This window comes from Camellia sinensis, chromosome 14, assembly GCF_055761805.1.
Source record: "Camellia sinensis isolate YWXY chromosome 14, ASM5576180v1, whole genome shotgun sequence".
NCBI lineage: Eukaryota > Viridiplantae > Streptophyta > Magnoliopsida > Ericales > Theaceae > Camellia > Camellia sinensis.
In genome coordinates, this window is record NC_138974.1 from 13,573,379 (window position 1) to 13,580,499 (window position 7,121).

Here is a 7,121-nt window from a genome sequence, read left to right on the forward strand (position 1 = left end):
ACTGAAATAATTGAAATCTAAATTAAATTAAGACTTACAATTGGTTATTGGAAACTGGGAAATACTGCTTCAAAATACGTAGCTTTATGACTTCTAGCTTGAAAATAAGTAATAATTTTGTTACAGAGAGGAGAATGATAGAGAGTTGTTTGTCAATTTTTTCAATCTGCCTTCTTCTTGACTAAGAAAACTCTTTTATAGCCAAAGTAGAATAACTTTGAGGCTTACGAATTGGGAATTATGTCCGAAAAGTAGCACATGGGTGTTGTCTGCTGCTTTCGATGATTGACTGAAAGTTGATTGTTGATTGTTGCTTTTGATTGTTCTGGACTTGTCTTTGAATGAATAGTGAATAGTGAATAGTGACTTTTTCACTATTCACTTACTTTTGGTGGAGAGGCGTGACTGCACAGTTAACTAGTGGGGAATTAATATATAAATCAGCAGCTTTTTTCAAAGTAATAGCAGTGATTGAAACTGGTGTATATATGGAATCCAATGACTGTGTCAGCCATAAGGGTCTTGAGCATCTTAAAATTGTGGACTATATGGATCATGACTTGTAGAGGCTTCGGATGAGGCTGATCCATCAGAAACATCATCTTCATTTTGTGACTTGGCTTGGGCCAATAATAATTTTACAATATGAATTAATTCTTCATTAGTGGTCTTGGATTTGGGCTTTGTTTTGGGCTTGGGCTTGGATGATTTGGAAGGCCCAGAATTGGTTGTTGGGCTTCCAAGTCTAACTGTGATGAGAGGAAGTGGACTTCCTTGAGTGACTGAAGTAGTTGGGTTCTACTGAGAGGACTTGACCATTACAGGAGTGGGAGCATGAATGTTGACTGGAAATTCTTGCTGGACTTGTTCAATAATGCGGTGGACTTTGAATGTATCCTACCATTTGACAAAATGTTGTTGAATGACCATGTTATCCAAAAGACTGTATTGCCATTTAAAAATCTAAGGGACTTTGTATTTGGACATAAAATGAAGCAATGTAGGGAATTGACGTTTGTGTTGACTCAACTTGTAGACTGAAGAGAAATAATTGACTTGTTCTATTAGTTCAGTAGGGATAATTCTGTGATGGCACCATGATGAGACCACTGTCTCAAAAACCATGAAGGAAATTCTAACTTAAATTTATGATCAAAAGAGAAAAACCATGAGTGACTGTATGACTCATTTTGGTGGAGGAGGAGTTTGAACCAAGCATCAATGTAATCAAAATAACTATATTGTATCTTGTGATTGGGAAGATCTTGAAGTAAGAAAGGGAAATCTCATTCATCAAGGGATACAATGTTGTGTATGTAGAGGGAATGGTAAATGATTTTACTAGCATTAACTCAATCGTAAATAGGTTTAATGACTATAGATTTGTGGTGAAAGAGTATATCCTTATAGAAGGTAATTAACTTGTTGGATGAGAGGGAGTGACATGCCTTCTAGGAGGGAAATATGATGGGACTAGATCAATAACATTGTGAATGTTTTTATGGACTGCTTCTTTGTAGAACAGGTTGGATGATTGTTTAAGAACATAGTCTGTTCTTGGGGTAGATCTAACTGGATAATTAGTCGGCATGGGAGTAATTGGCTGACATGCAAAGGGGTCTGAAGCCAGAGCTGAGTGTAGCTAGGTATAGGAATGTTACCAAGAATTTGATATCAGTTGACTAGATCAATCAGGGATGCAATAATAGGCTGATTGGTTGGCACAATGGCAAGAGGTTTTGTAGAAGATTTGTGGCTTGACATCTGTAAGGTAGAAATAGATTAGCATCTACTGAGGAGATCTAGTTGGTCAATATGAAAATTGAGAAGATTAGTGTAATGGGCAATCAAATTGTGTTGACTACGAATCTGTTGAAATTGAAGGTAAGGGTCTTGGTCTATTGACTTTAGGAAAGATATTTTAAAAACACAACAACGGATTAATTTGCGATAACGGGTAACTTGTAACTTGTGGATAGAAATATAAAGAGTAGGCATGGTGCACTATCCCCCCTTGTAAAAATTCTCGGGTAAGGAAATCAGGAATAAAATTTTGACTATCAGGAATATATTTAATATTAAAATCAAAGATACTTAAAATAGATTGCTATCGGGCAAAAATATGCTTACTAGCAATATTTTGAACATCTTTTTCTAAAACATATTTAGCACTTTTACAATTAACACGAATTAAAAAAATTTGATTTAAAATATCATATTGAAATTTACTGATACATAATACAATGGATAATTTTTTTTTTTTAATATTACTATAATTTTTCTGTGCTTTGTTCTAAACACCAGGATGAAAACGAGCAATTTGTTCAGATAACTTGGGTGTGACTTTCTGAAAGAAGATGCCACCATAACTAATGTTAGAGGCATCAGTCTGAATAATTTTAAATGAATTCTTAGTAGGAATACCAAGGCTAGGCAAGGTTTTGACATATTTCTTGACTTGTTGTACGATAGTAGTATGACTGGGAGACCATGGAGGAGCATTGTCCTTCAACCAATCAAAAAGAGGTTGATAGGTTTTCTGAAAGTCTTGATAGAATTCAACAATGTAATTAAGAGAACCTAAGAATCGTTGTAATCGGGTTTTGTCTAAGATTTCATCAGGAAACTTAGAAGCAAATTCAATAGATCGACTTATGGGAAGAATTGTACTTTGGTATATATCATACCCTAAAAATCAGACCTTGGTTTGAAATAATTTAATTTTAGCCGTAGAGGTGACTAAACCATTATGTTTTATAATCTGAAGGAAAGATAGGAGATATTTCCAATGTTCATCGATTGACTTAGAGAAAATAAGAATGTCATCTATGTAAACAATAGAAAAATGATTGAAAGGGTTAAATATTTCATTCATGATATTTTGAAATTCACTGGGTGCATTTTTCAAGCTGAAAGGCATTACATTCCACTTGTAATGACCAAAAGGGGTAGTAAATGCAATTTTATAGCGATCATTGGAGTGAATTTGTATTTGTCAAAACCCACTTTTAAGATCAAATTTACTAAAGATGACAGATTGACTAAGTCTTTTAATTATATCTTTTTTTATTGGGAATTGGATACCTTATCCATTCTAAACTTTGTTTAATGGTTTATAATTAATACTAATCTTGGAACGCCATGTTCAAGTTCAGCATTTTTGTTGACATAAAAAGCGGGACAAGACCAAGGTGACTTACTTGTACTGATGATATTATCGTTAAGTAATTCATTAATTTCTTTTTTACACATTTTTACTAATGCATTATCCATTTGAATTGGTCAAGAATTAGTAGGAATTTGCCTTATATTAAAAATTTTAATATAAGGAAGTACAACGACATGTTTTTTCCTGTGCCACAAAGCACTAAGTAAAGTAGAACAGACTATAGTTTCTAAATGCTTTTTGAATTGTTCAATTTTTGCAACAAGATTAGGATTGGTTAGTTGGGATTCAACTCGTTTATGTTTTACTTCTTCTTTGAGAAATTTGAATTGTTTTGTTAATCGATTAATAGATTGGGATATTGAACATTCTTTTAATAAATTTAATTCTTTGATTTCAGGAAGAGTTAAAAAGTTAAAAGTTACGAATTTACCAAAAGCTTGGGTTGTGATACCCTAATTAGTAGTAGTGAAAAGGTATAATAAGAAAATAAATGGTGTCCCTAAATAACTTTATTTGTCATATTTCTTACCAAAACAAATGATGTTTTAAAACAGACATGATTTTGACAAATATAAACTTTGGGTAATTTATATTTAATATGCATTTGACTTCCATTAGCAGAACTTAATTGCTCACTAGTCTTATGATAATACTTTGTGGGGATTAAACATTCTTGAATACAATTTAAATTAGCGCCAGTGTCAACGAGGGTTATGACGTCAATTTCAAAATCATTAATAACTAGTTTAACCTTCGAATGCCATTTTTGAATATTAATTCTATTAATTATGTTTAAACGATTACTATTTTGGTTATCATTGTCACTATTAGTTTTAGTAGATTGATTATCAAAGATGACACGGTCGGGATGAGATCTAGAACTAGATTCATCGAAGGAAGAGTCATTATTATTTTGCAAATCAATAAGACTCTTATTATTAAGTTTTAATATTGCTAATTCATCTTCTAATGATTTGTCTTTTATTTTTAATTCTTTAATAGTTAATTTAATTTGGTTAATTTCATTTTGTAAATCTTGTAAAGTAACTTTTTTTGTTTATTTTTTCGGAATCTTTCTAAAGTAGTTGTTAAACTAATTATGAGTTTATCTTGATGGGTTTTTTTTTATATATATATCTTTATTAATTAAGAGAGATTTTAATTTATTAGTGTATTTTCGTTTCAATTAAGGATTGTCTAGCTTACTAATTAATGCTATTAAGGAATCTTCTTTTTGTTCGGATTTACTAAGTACATTGACTTGTTTATAGCATGTATCATCACATCCTAATTCAATTTGATCATCATCCGAATTATCAGTAGGAGAATAACAACTAGAAGTATCACTTGAAAGGGTAGTATCACTAGATGATTGATTAGAAGTATCAGGAAATTGTTTTAGTTTAAACATCTCAAATATTTGATTTTGATGTTCTTTGGTAATGTTTAGTTGATTAAGCTTTTCTTTGACTTTATATTTATTAGAATAATGACCTTTTTTACTACAATTATAGCACGTAACATCTTGGGTTGATTTGGACTTGGTAAAGTGTTTGGTTTTCTTATGATATTTCCATTTAAGTTTAGCATAATATTTGTCAGATGATTCAGAAGGTGAATATTTTTTTTTACCATGCTTTTGTCATGAAAGGGTTACAGGAGGTAGACTATATTGTTCACAAAAGTTATCTAATTCATATTTAGTTTTAGGGTAAATTACACTGACACCCCCTGAGATTTATGTTTATTACAATTTTTCCTCTCACATTTGGAAAATTATACTGACCCCTCTTGTTAGTGTAATTATTTGACGGTGTTAATTTTTAAGTTAAAATGACATATTTACCCTTAACCATCACATATACTTTAAAGGGTAAATTACATTGACACCCCTTACAGTTTCAATTTAATACGGATTCCCCCTGACATTTAAAAAAAAACTAATTTAATAAAAATAAATATGAAGAAATATATTTAATTTATAAAAAATTATTTCTAACCACTCGAAAGATAAAAATTATAATTATTTTTTATTTTTTATTTCTTAACCAAATTAATTTTTAATTTTTAAATTTTTTTTCAAAAAATCAAACCATACATAGGCTAAGAATCTTTTGATAAGTCATTTCTTATGTTGGTAGGTTATTTAATTATTTGTTAATTTTACAACATTTTTACCATCTGATACCGGTTTGGTAACCATTTCGTTTTCAGTTTTCAATTTATATTTACAAAACTTTAAAAAGGTTAAAAAATAATTATCATATTTAAAGGGGTGACCATTGGTTTAATTTAAAGGGGTGACCATTGGTTTAATGGTTAAAACTTAGCCTAATAACCTTGAGGTTATGGGTTCAAGTCTTGGGCCACCACTTTACGCTTTATGCCAAAAAAGGTTAGGTGTGTACTGAATCTTTCCCCTCCCAAACACGCATTAATGTGTATTTCTTGGGCGTTGTTTATTTACAAAACTTTAAAAAACTGTCATAAAAATTTGTTTGATACTTTTTTTAGTTTATAAATGGTTGTCTCAATTTTTAAATTTGAGGAAAAAACGTAAATTCAAAAAATGAGTTTACGTTGGTTTTTAAACAGAAGTTTAAAAATTTGACTAACAAATTTTTTTTCAATTAATTTTTTTTTTTCAATGAATTTTTTTTTCAACTAATACTAACCGAGGGGGCAATCAGTAATGCTACTTTAAACCTTGGGGAGGGGATTGTAATTTCTAAAATGTGAGGGGTGTCAATGTAATTTACCCAGTGAGGGTAAAATTGGTATTTAAAAAAAATAAATTGCTGACATCGGCAAAATTTGTTAGTTGACTTAACAGTCAACTAACTGAGAGAGTAATCTGTAATGAAACTTTAAACCTCAGGGAGGGAGATGTAATTTCCAAAAGGTGAGGGGGGAACTATAATAAACATAAACCTCAGGGGGTGTCAGTATAATTTACCCTTAGCTTTATGTTTATCTTTAACAGTTTTTTGACTAAGTTTCATATCGATATACATTTTTAATCCTTTTTTTTGAATTGTACTAATAATATCACCGTAAGTTAAATTATCATATTCAATTATACTGGTAGGCTGACTAAGAACATCTCTGATTTTATGGGCAAAAAGTTTGGGTAAACCATTAATGAATTTTTCATTCTAAAATGATTTAGTACAATCATCTCTAAGCATGACTTGAGAAGTAAAACATCTTTATACCATCGAAAATCACTTAAAGAAGGCAAGTTAAATTACTAAGTTGATCATGGATTCAATAATGAATGTTAGTAGGTGTGCCAATAAAATGTTTGACTATAGTAAATATTAAAGTATTTATTCCATCAGATTTACTGATTCCTATATCTTCATCTAGTTGGACCGCATATTGATTAGCTTCACGCATATCAAAAGTGAGATATTTACCCCACCAAGATTTGAGCACACCAGTAAAGCCAGAGGTAAGTAAAAAGACGATTTCAGGTTGGGAGTAATCATGATAATTACTAAGATAACTATTTGCAACCATTGACATGTGATTTAATTTTTGTAGTATGTGATTTTCACTAAGACCATCAATATTCCATTCATATAATTTTTTAGCATAAATAGAGAATTGATTATTAAGATTGGTTTCTTCGAATTGAAGATCTGGTGGTGCAGGTTCAGTATACCAATTTTTGGTAAGAGTAATAGGGTTTACTTTTGAATGTATGATTATATTTAGATTTGTAGGTTTAAATTGCTGTTGTAATTTACTAATTTCATCATTGGTAGATGTCTTGGAGTCACTAGTTATAGTTAACGGCGGTTGTTGGTTTAATACAGTAATTCCTTTTTCTGGGAAAGGATTAGATAGCTTAGTAAATAATTGTTCGATAGCTTCAACATTATTAGTATCTTGAGTAACTAGACATAATGATTCCTAGTACTAGGAAGATTAATAAGAGGTTTTTCTA